Source organism: Pongo abelii, chromosome 7 (assembly GCF_028885655.2).
Source record: "Pongo abelii isolate AG06213 chromosome 7, NHGRI_mPonAbe1-v2.0_pri, whole genome shotgun sequence".
In the NCBI taxonomy this organism is placed as follows: Eukaryota; Metazoa; Chordata; class Mammalia; order Primates; family Hominidae; genus Pongo; species Pongo abelii.
The window spans coordinates 160,277,695-160,289,840 of record NC_071992.2 but is presented as its reverse complement, the minus strand read 5'-3'; the positions used below and the strand labels follow the sequence as shown (position 1 = coordinate 160,289,840).

Genomic DNA, 12,146 nt, shown 5'->3' with positions numbered 1-12,146 from the left:
TATGCACACTGGAGCTCCCTCCCCTGTGGTTTCCCGCACATCTCTGCCTGCAGGACACAATCCCTGGGGCCGCCGCTGCCTCTCACCCTCCTGAGTCCCCAGCACTCCAGGAGCAAGGAGTGGGTGCAGAGAGCCGAGCTCAAAGCCCAGCTGCCCCGGGTGAGCCCCTGACTTCCTGTGCCCGGCCCTCCTTGTCTATGGAGCAGGGGTGATGCTTGGAGGGGTCACAGCCAGGAGGAAGGAAGAGCAGGAGCTCAGAGCAGGTCCACATGCGCCTGGCGGCGGGCCAGTCCCGGCCTCACGCTTGACCAGGAAGCTGTTCGTGGGTGGCTCCGTGTGTGAATGCCACTTGCCCTTTCCTGCTCTGGGAAGCAGGGGTGACCAGGGCCTGTTGTCTAGTGTGGCCAGCTCCCTAATAGCTGGATGACAGCAGAAGGAGGCAAGGCGGTCGCTGAGAAGGGCCAGGTGGGGCAGGGAGACTCTCATACTCGGAATTAGGCCTGGGAAACAGTCAGGGCCTGAGGAGCTGCTGGCTGGAGAGCAGAGGCCTGGGAGAAGGAGAGCAGGTGGCTGAAGGTGGGCGCCACAACCAAGAACAGACCGAGAAGCTGTGGCAGGCCTGGCGACGGGGCAAGGTGGAGGTGGACAGACACAGGCCATGGAGCAGGCGGAAGGCACTGCGTTAGGGGTACGCGGGTGAGCAGCCGGCGTTGCCACAGAGCAAGGGGTTCGTGGCGTGGGAAGGATGAAGACAGGATGAGGGGAAGGAGGTGGGGTGCGCGGGTGAGCCGCTGGCGTTCCCACGGAGCAAGGGGTTCGTGGCGTGGGAAGGATGAAGACAGGATGAGGGGAAGGAGGTGGGGAAGGATGAGTTCCCTGTAGCTCTTCCAGGAGACTGGCCACAGACAAGTGCAGACAGGGAGACTGAATGTGGGCAGAACCGGGAAGAACTCACAGATGCACGGGAGGGAGGGAGACAGAGCAGACGAGAGGGAGAGAAGCAGTGGCGCGGCGTGGCCTCGGGTAGCCGCCATCCTGGCTGAGCCGGTGCTGACTTAAGCATTTGTCTACAGATGGAGGGGGCAGAGACGGAGAGAAGGGGCAGTATAGGGGGCCTGCAGGTCTGTGGGGGGCCAGGGACATGCAGACACGTGGTAAACTCACCTCCACGGCCACCTGATGGATCCACAGGCTAACCACGGCCTGAGGACTGGCCCTGTGCTATCTGCTTCCCAGCAGCTAGGACCAAAAGTTCAAAGCCCACCAGGGCCAAAATCAAAATTTCACACAGACATTTGCTTTAAATAGAGCCCAAATATGCATATTTCTAGACATTTAGACCCTGCTTCCTTTGCATACCCTGCAAAACTGAACCCACATCTGCCAGTGGTGGATGAGACAAACCCTGGGGCTACAAAAGCCTTCAGGCTGGGCTGCCCTCTGGAGCTCTCTGGTGCCCCGTCCTGCTTCTGAGCAGTTTCCCCTAGGTGTCAAGCCCTCTGTGAAAACCTGTCCAAGTGCCACCAGAATAAAGCTCACTGCATGCTACTGCCCTCTCCTGGTCCTATGTTCCTCGATCAGCCCCCAAATCCTCCAGCCTCTGTGCCTCATTCCCCGGCAGCCGCAGGGGCTCCTTCCTTGTGCCCCTCGGGATCTTACACTGGCCAGTCCTCCTGTCTGGAAGCTCCTCAGATGTTCACAGCTCTCATTCCCCCCTCTCCAAGTTTTCCCTTGTATGTCACCTTCTCAGCAAAGCCCACCTTGGCCACCTTTCTTAAAATTCCAGCCCAGCCCTGCCCGCCCTGGTAGCCTGGTATCTCCACTACACTATGAGTTGTGACAGAAGGGACTTTGTTTCGTTCAAGGATGTGCCCTAAGGACCTAGAACAGCACCCAACTCAGGTGTTCTGTCAACTGGTCCGATGGCTGGGCTAATCATGAACGGATGAGTTAATTCATACATTAGCATATACCTGATTGTTTGGACAGATAAATTGGTAAATAAATAGGAGAGATGATTATATAGACATATTCATTTATGCACATTCTTCTGCACATTTATTTATCAATGATTCTGTCTATATTTGTAAATATAAATTTGCAAATGTAAACGTGGGTGGGTGAGTGAAGGAATTTATGAATATGCAAATTTAATCCTCACTTTGGGGTCGTAAGGACAATAACCTCAGAGTAAGGTTGACTTCAGCTTAGCTTCAAATCTTAATCCCTGAAGTTGGTGAAGTGACTCCAGACTGCTGGTACCCCCAATACATGGCAACACCTAAATCCTCAGTGAAAAAAGAGTGAAAAATACCTTTCTAGGCTTCAAATGATTCCTACCAATAAAACATATGACATGGCCAGGCGCGGTGGCTCATGCCTGTAATCCCAGCACTTTGGAGGCAGAGCCATGCAGATTGCTTGAGCCCAGAAGTTCAAGACCAGCCTGCGCAACATGGCAAAATCCTGTCTCTACAAACAAATAAAAAAAATTAGGCCGGGCGCGGTGGCTGACGCCTGTGATCTCAGCACTTTGGAAGGCTGAGGTGGGCAGATCACAAGGTCAGGAGTTTGAGACCAGCCTGGCCAACGTGGTGAAACCCCATCTCTACTAAAAATACAAAAATTAGCCAGGTGTGGTGGTGCGTGCCTGTAATCCCAGCTACTTGTGAGGCTGAGGCAGGAGAATTGCTTGAACCCGGGAGACAGAGGTTGCAGTGAGCTGAGATTGTGCCACTGCATTCCAGCCTGGTGACAGAGCAAGACTTCATCTCAGAGAAAAAAAAAAATAGCTGGGCATGGTGGCTCAAGCCTGTAGTCTTAGCTACTTGGGAAGCTGGGGCAGGAGGATCATTTGAACCCAGGGGGTCAAGGCTGCAATTAACTGTGATCACACCACTGCACTCCAGCCTGGGTGACAGAGCAAGACCCTGTCTCAAAGAAAATAAAAAATAAAAAAGGCTGGGTCTGGTAGCTCACGCTATAATCTCAGCACTTTGGGAAGCTGAGATGGGCAAATCACTTGAGGTCAGGAGTTCAAGGCCAGCCTAGCCAACATGGCAAAACCCCATCTCTACTGAAAATACAAAAATGAGCTGATGTGGTGCTGCACACTGGTAGTACCAGCTACTCAGGAGGCTGAGGCATGAGAATCGCTTGAACCTGGGAGGCAGAGGTTGCAGTGAGCTGAGATCACGCCACTGCACTCCAGCCTGGGTGACAGAGGAAGACTCTGTCTCAAAAAAAAAAAAAAAAGAGATACAGTAAAAAGGCACAGGAAATGCAAGGCAATATAAACAAAAATCTACAGAAACTACAAATGATAGAAATAGCTCCACAAGGGATCAGGATATTAGAGTTAGCTACAGATTTTCAAATAACTGTATTTACTGTGCTCAAAGAGAGACTAGATTGATTTTAGCAGAGAGCTGGAACCAAATAAAATTTTAGACATGAAAATTAAAATAATCAAAATTAAGAACAAAGTGCATAGATTTAATAACTAGTTAGATGGAGCTGAAGAGAGAATTAGTAAACTGAAAGACATATCACAAGAAAATATCCAGAATAAACTCAAAACAAAAGGATGGAAAATATAGAAAAGAGGGTAAAAAAACCGTGGTAGTTACTAGTGCTGATCATCAAACATGTCCATCCTTCCACCTTCTAGACATAGTATAGGATTACACTTCCTGACCAATTTGTGGTTTCAGTGGCGCCAAATGACTAGATCTGACCAATGAGCTATAAGTAGAAGTGTTTGTGCTAGACCCTCCTCAGCTCTTTCCCTCTGGTATACTGACCAGCAATATTCAAGATGGTGGTTGCTCTGTCAGCCTGGGTCCCTAAAAGACTACAGTTAGCAGAAGCCCCCTGTTAACCCTCAATGGACATGTAGCATAAGTAAAAAATAAACTCATTTTGTTTTATGCCATTGAGATTTGGAGACTGCATGTTCCACAGCACATCTGTATTAGTCCATTCTTACATGGCTAAAAAGAACTACCTGAGACTGGGTAATTTATAAAGAAAAGAGGTTTAATTGACTCATGGTTCTGCAGGCTGTACAGGAAGTATGGCTAGGAAGACCTCAGGAAACTTACAATCATGACAGAAGGCCAAGGGGAAGCAGGCACATTTTACATGGCTAGAGAAGGAGGAAGAGAGAGCAGGGGGAGGTGCTACACATTTCTAAACAACCAGATCTCATGAGAACTCACTATTGTGAGAAGACTGTGGGGAAATCAGCCCCCATGGTCCAATCACCTCCCCCCAGGCCCCTCCTGCAACACTGAGGATTACAATTTGACATGAGATTTGGGTGGGGACATAGATCCAAAACATATCAACATCCTAGTCTATCCTGGTTGATACAGAAATGTAGAGGCTATGGTGAGATCTACCATCTGTATATTTGGAGAGTGAGAATAAAGGCAGAAACAGAGGTAATGACTGAGAACTTTCCAAAACTCACGCATGAAGAAAAACAAGGTGGGAAGACTTGCTTTTATCTGGTACAAGACTTGTTATAAAGCTGCTGTAGTCAAGACATGGGTATTGACACAGGATAGATCAATAGACCTATGGAACAGAACAGTGATCCCAGAACAGAGCTATAAGTATATAGACACTTGACTTAGGGCACAGGTGATGGTGTAGAGTGAGGAGGGCAGTCTTTCACAAAGACTGTGGGTGCTCTCAGGACAATTGTGCATCCGTATGAGAAATAAACAAGCTTGAACATGACCTTGCACAAGGCGGACCAAAGCAATGCACAGAAGTCTATTCTAGTGGATGATGGCTCTAAATGTGAAAGATGTAGAAGACTGCACCAGAAAATATTTTTATGTCCTTGGGAGAATGGAGAGACTTCTTAAACTGACATGAAAAGCACCAACCATAAAGGAAAAGAATGATAAAATTTACTACAGTAAAACAAAATTTTCCATCAAATTATAACATTAAGAGAGTGAAAAGGCAAGTAAGAAGACACCTATAATACATATAATTGATAAGGAGTTTGATCTAGAATATATAAATAAGGTCCACAGAGCAATAAGGAAAATAAGTCAGGCAACCCAGAGAAAAGTGGTCGCTAATGCTAACAGGTACTACTTTTAAAAAGATAGCTAAGTGGCTAATATGCAAGAGTTCTCAACTTCATTAATTGGCAGGGAAATGCAAGGTAAAACTGCAGTGAGACACCACGGCACATCCACCATGAGTCTGCATTAAAAAACACTGGTAATCACAATGTCTGGGAGAACATGGGGCAGTGGGACTGTAACATATTGTCAGTGGGAGTGGATAAACTGGTACAACCATTTTGGAAAACTCTGCACATGTGTACCAAGAGACACATACAAGAATGTTCATAGCAGCATCATTATAACCAAAGCCTGGAAACAAACTGAACGTTCATCAGCAGTAAAATGGATAAATATACTGCAGACATTTATATAATTAAAGTCTCCATAACAATGAAAGTGAATGAACTATAGCTACAGGCAACAAGACTGAATCTCACAAATATAGCCTGTGATAGAAGAAGCCAGATACCAAAGAACAGCTGCCATATAAATTCATTTACACAAAGCTCAAACACAGTGAAACAAAGCTATATTATTTAGGCACTCATGTTTAGGAATGAATGGATGAATGAGTAAGTGGATGACAAAATGAATGAATAAATGAGGGATGATTTAATGATGTAATAAAGAAAAGAATAGATAAAAGCAAGAGGCCGGGCACGGTGGCTCACGTCTGTAATCCCAGCTCTTTGGGAGACCGAGGTGGGCGGATGAACTGAGGTCAGGAGTTCGAGACCAGCCTGTCCAACATGAAGAAACCCTGTCTCTACTAATACAAAATTAGCCGGGTGTGGTGGCACCTGCCTGTAATCCCAGCTACTCAGGAGGCTGAGGCAGGAGAATTGCTTGAACCTGGGAGGCGGAGGTTGCAGTGAGCCAAGATCGTACCATTGCACTCCAGAGCCTGGGCAACAAGAGCAAAACTCTGTCTCAAAAAAAAAAAAAAGCAAGAAAGTAAGCACTGACAAGCCCATAGCCAACATTATACTGAATGGGCAAAAGCTGGAAGCATTCCCCTTGAAAACTGGCACAAGACAAGGATGCTCTCTCCCACCACTCTTATTCAACATAGCATTGGAAGTCCTAGCCAGAGCAATCAGGCAAGAGAAAGAAAAGGCATCCAAATAGAATGAGAGGAAGTCAAACCGTTTCTGTTTGCAGACAACATGATTCTATATCTAGAAAACCCCATAGTCTTAGCCCAAAAGCTCCTTCAGCTGCTAAACAACTTCAGAAAAGTTTCAGGATACAAAATAAATGTACAAAAATCACTAGCATCCCTATACACCAGCAACAGCCAAGCTGAATGCCAAATCAGAAAGGCAATCCCATTCACAATTGCCACAAAAAGAATAAAATACCTAGGAATACAGCTAACCAGGGAGGTAGAAGATCTCTACAATGAGAATTACAAAACACTGCTCAAAGAAATCAGAAAAGACACAAACAGAAAAACATCCCATGCTCATGGATAGGAAGAATCAATACCATTAAAATGGCCATATTGCCCAAAGCAATTTACAGATTCAACGCTATTCCTATCAAACTATTATACCAAGCATATTATTCACAGAACTAGAAAATACTATTTTAAAATTCATATGGAACTAAAAAGCCCAAATAGCCAAGGCAATCCTAAGCAAAAAGAACAAAGCTGGAGGCATTGCGTTACCTGGCTTCAAACTATACTACAGGGCTACAGTAACCAAAACAGTATGGTACTACACAAGGACATAGATCAATGGAACAGAATAGAGAGCCCAGAAACAAAGTTGCATACCTACAACCACCTGATCTTCAACAAAGCTGACAAAAACAAGCAATGGGGAAAAGACTCCATATTCAATAAACCATGCTGGAATAACTGGCTAGCCATATGCAGAAGATTGAAGCTGGACCCCTTCCTTACATCATACATAAAAATCAACTCAAGATGGATTAAAGACTTAAATGTAAAACCCAAAACTATAAAAACTGTGGAAGACAATGTAGGCAAATACCATCCTGGACATAAGAACGGGCAAAAATTTCATGACAAAGACACCAAAAGCAATCACAACAAAAGCAAAAATTGACAAGTGGGATCTAATTAAACATAAGAGCTTCTGCATAGCAAAAGAAACTATCAGCAGAGTAAACAGACCACCTACAGAATGGAAGAGCATATCTGCAAACTATGCATCTGACAAAAGTCTAACATCCAGCATTTATAAGGATCTTATACAAACTTACAAGAGAAAACCCCATTAAAAACTGAACAAAGAAAATGAACAGACGCTTTTCAAAATAAGACATGCACGTGGCCAGCAAGCATATGAAGAAAAGCTCAACATTACTGATCATTAGAGAAATGCAAATCAAAACCACAATGAGGATACCATCTCACACCAGCCAGAATGGCTACTTTTAAAAAGTCAAAAAATAACAGATGCTGGTGAGGTTGCGGAGAAAAGGGAACACACACACACTGTTGGTGGGAGTGTGAATTAGTTCAGCCACTGTGGAAAGCAGTATGGCAATTCCTCAAAGACCTAAAAGCAGAACTACCATTCGACTCAGCAATCCCATTACTGGGTATATACCCAGAGGAATATAAAGCAGTGTATCATAAAGACACATGCACACATATGTTGACTGCAGCACTATTCACAATAGCAAAGACATGAACTCAACCTAAATGCCCATCAGTGACAGACAGGATAAAGAAAATGTGGTACATGCACACCGTGGAATACTATGCAGCCATAAAAAAAGAATGAGATCATGTCCTTTGCAGGAACATGGATGCAGCTGGAGGCCATTATCCTCAGCAAGCTATCACAGGAACAGAAAACCAAACACCGCATGTTCTCAGTTGTAAATGGGAGCTAAAGGATGAGAACTTAGGAACACAAAGAAGGAAACAACAGATACTAGGGTCTACTTGAGGGTGGAGGGTGGGAGGAGGGAGAGGAGCAGAAAACTATTGGGTACTGGGCTTAATTCCTGGTGAGGAAATAATCTGTACGACAAATCCCCATGACTATCTCACCTACATAACAAACCTTCACATGTACCCCCGAACCTAAAAGAAAAGTTAAAAAAAGATGACTTAACATCTCTGTGCTTAAGTTTCTTTGTATATAATAAAGTCTTTGTATATAATGTAGGAATATTAATAATACTACAATCAGGTTTGTTGAGAGGATTAAACTGGGAACTTTATACATATTTCAGTAAAGTTTTGTAACTTGAAAAAAAGAAGGAAGCAAGCACTATAAAATTCAGGATATGATTATCTGGGGAGAGGTGTGGTGTTCTGGTGATATTTTATTTCTTGAGTCAGGTAGTTACTACATGAGTATTTCCTTTGTGGTAAATAATTGAGCCACACTTTGATTTGTGCAATATTCTGTATGTCATTTGTAATTAAAAAGGAAAGTCTGAAGATGTATAAAATCAAGGAGTGGCTAAAATGGGAGAAGGGATGAATGGATAACTAGATAAATAGGATGGAAGAATGAACAGACATATGAATGAGGCAATGATTTTGTAACTTAAAAGAAATTGTGATACTCATTTAAAATAATAATAGCTACCATTTCTTGAGAACTGACTCTGCGCCAGGAATTGTGCCAAGGAATTTCATTCATTATCTCATGAATCTTCAAAAAGCTGTTATTAGTCCCATTTCTGAATATATGGAAACAGGTTCAAATAAGCTTCAGAACTTGCCAAAGTTCTGTCTGTAAGTGGAAGAACTGGAGTAGATGGAAAATGAATGAAGAGAGAAAATAAAAGGATAATATAATGAGTGAACTTACCAGTGTCTTAATGAATAGGCAATAAAGAATGAATGAGTAAATTAATGAATTAAACTATAAGAGAATGAAGATTAGATTAATTGAATGAACTGATTAAATGATGAACTGATACATGAAAAATTAATAGATGAATGAGTGTAAAGAATGGATAAATGAGATAAGCAAATGGTTAGTTGAGCAACTGGATGGATGAATTGATGGACGAATTCATTGTTCAACAAAATGTTTCAGTGCCTATCATGGTCAACCAGTATTGGGGCATACGATTAAGGGGTGAACGAGACACAGTCCTTCTTTGCTTTCTCATAATTTCTGTCAAGTAAACTGCATGAATGTGTGTATGAATGGATGAATGGATGAATGGATGTCTGAATGAATAGTAGATAAATAAGTGAATAATTATTTAAACATGGTGTAAGGGTGGAATGGGCACATTAATGAGTGGATAGTTTATAAGTTTATATATAAGTTTGTAAGTTCATAAATTTATATATAAGCTTATAAATTTATCTATAAGTTTATAAATAAATGACTCATGGCTGGGCATGGTGGCTCACACCTGTAATCCCAGCACTTTGGGAGGCCGAGGCAGGCAGCTCACCTGAGGTCAGGAGTTCGAAACCAGCTGGCCAACATGGCAAAACCCCGTCTCTACTTAGCATACAAAAAAACGAATTAGGTGGGCTTGGTGGCGCATGCCTGTAGTCCCAGCTACTCTGGAGGCTGAGGCAGGAGAACCGCATAAACCCGGGAGGCAGAGGTTGCAGTGAGACTGCGCCACTGCCCTCCAGCCTGGGCGACAGAGCAAGACTCCATCTCTAAATAAATAAATAAATGACTTATAAGTTAATAAGATAATTATGAATTGATGAAAGCACAAACCAATACTGGGGTGAGATGGGTGAAGTGGGTGAATGTATGGAAACAATGATCGATGAATGATGGAGAGATGGCGATGGGACAACGTGGTTCAGCTCTTCTGTATCATCGCTGATATTCCGTCTACTTGTCTCATCAATTATTGAGAGAGAGAGATGGCAAAATCGCCTGCTACCATTGTGGTTCTCTTTATTTCTCCTTGTAGTTCTCATAGTTTTTGCTTCATGCATTTTGAAGCCCTGTTAGTAGCTGCATAAACATTTAGGATTTTTATGTCCTCATGATGAATTCCTACATTTGTCATTATTAAATGATTCTTTTATCCTTAGTAACATACTTTTTTTCTGAAATCTACTTGATGTTAATACAGTTACTTCAGCGTCCTGTTTAGTGTTATCTTGGCATATTTGTTTTTATCATTTTAATTTTCACCTATTTGTGCTTTTACATTTAAAGTTTGTTTCTTATAGGTAGAACATAGTTAGCTACATTTTTTTTAATCCAAAATGACAATCCATCTTTTTATTTTTTATTTTTTTTTGAGACGGAGTCTCGCTCTGTCACCCAGGCTGGAGTGCAGTGGCGGGATATTGGCTCACTGCAAGCTCCGCCTCCCGGGTTCACGCCATTCTCCTGCCTCAGCCTCCGAAGCAGCTGAAACTACATGCGCCCGCCACGACACCTGGCTAATTTTTTTTGTATTTTTAGTAGAGACGGGGTTTCACTGTGTTAGCCAGGATGGTCTCGATCTCCTGACCTCGTGATCCGCCCGCCTCAGCCTCCCAAAGTGCTGGGATTACAGGTGTGAGCCACCGTGCCCAGCCCTGCTCAATTTTTTTCAACCTTCTTTTTCTCTGTTTCATTTTGGATAGTTTCTATTGCTATATCTTCAGATTAACTAATTTTCTTCAGTGTCTAATCTGCATCTTCCATTAATCCCATCCAGTGTATCAATGTATTTTTCATCTCAGACGTTGCAGTTTTCATCTCTAGAAGTTTAGGAATGTGTGTGTGTGTGTGTGTGTGTGTGTGTGTGTGTAATACAGCTATAGTTTTTTATTTTTGAGGTGGAATCTCACTCTGCCAGCCAGGCTGAAGCCCAGTTGGCGCGATCTCAGCTCACTGCAACCTCTGCCTCCCGAGTTCAAGCACTTCTCCTTCCTCAGCCTCCTAAATAGCTGGGATTACAGGTGCCCACCACCACGCCCAGCAGCTAATTTTTGTATTTTTAGTAGAGATGGGGTTTCACCATGTTGGCCAGGCTGGTCTCGAACTCCTGACCTTGTGATCTGCCCGCCTCGGCCTCCCAAAGTGCTGGGATGACAGGTGTGAGCCAGAGCGCCTGGCCTCAGCTATAATAACTTTTAATGTTCTTGTCTACTAATTCCATCTCCTCTGTCATCCCTGAGTCTGTTTTGATTGATTTTCCTCTTCACTCTGGGTCATTTTTCGTGTGTGTGTGTGTGTGTGTGTGTGTGTGTGTGTTTTAGCATGCCTGATAATTTAACTAAATTTTTATTTTGAATTTTTATTTTGATTTACATGAAATTACAAAAATAGTAGAGTTCCCATATACCCTTAACAAGCTCCCCCAATGATGATTTCTTACATAATTACAGTACAACATACAAACTATGATACTGACATAGTACAATCTACAGGGCTCACAGTGGATTTCAACTATTTCACATCTACTCGTGTGTGTGTGTGTATCATTACAATTTTCTCACATGTGCAGTTTTGTGTTAACAACCATCGTAATCAAGATACAGGACTGTCCTGGCACCCCAAGGGTCTCTTGTGCTACTCCTGCCCAGTCGGCCCCATCTCTCCCCCATTTTCCTGTCCCCACTCCCATTTGTAACCCCTGCAGCCCTCGGATCTGTCCTCCGTCTCCACAGTGTTGTCATGTGAATGTGTTACATGAATGGAGCACGCAGTCTGTGCTGTTCTCCCCCACTCTATGAAGCTCCCTTCCAGTTTCTCCACGTTGCTAGTTGTTGCATGGATCATGTGTTCACACCGTTTTATTGCCAAGCATGTTTCGTGGCAGGAATGCACCAAGCTAGTGGAGCCACTCGCTTCCTGGAGGATATCTGAGTCGTTTCCCCTTTTTGGCTATTGTAAATAAAGCTGCTGTGAACATTTGTGTACACATTTTTGTGTGGACCTAGTTTTCCTTTTACTGGAGCAAATGTCTAGGAGTCTGATGCTGTGTTACATGGTAAATGTGTTCGCTTTTTAAGAAACCACCTGCCTATTTGCAAGAGCGGCTATACTGTGCTGTGTCCCCCCAGCGAGGTGTGGCAGGGCCAGCTTCCCCACATCCCTGCCCTCGTTCGGCCCCAGCACTAGTTTGACCTGGGCTGTCCTG

The 12,146-nt window shown here is 43.7% G+C and overlaps 1 protein-coding gene across 14 annotated transcripts in view; it reads right to left on the bottom strand.

The window, feature by feature from the left end:
• Window positions 1-12,146, bottom strand: part of IQANK1 (IQ motif and ankyrin repeat containing 1) — a 54,457-nt gene that overhangs the window by 2,238 nt on the left and 40,073 nt on the right. The gene's annotated exons all lie outside the window — the stretch shown is intronic.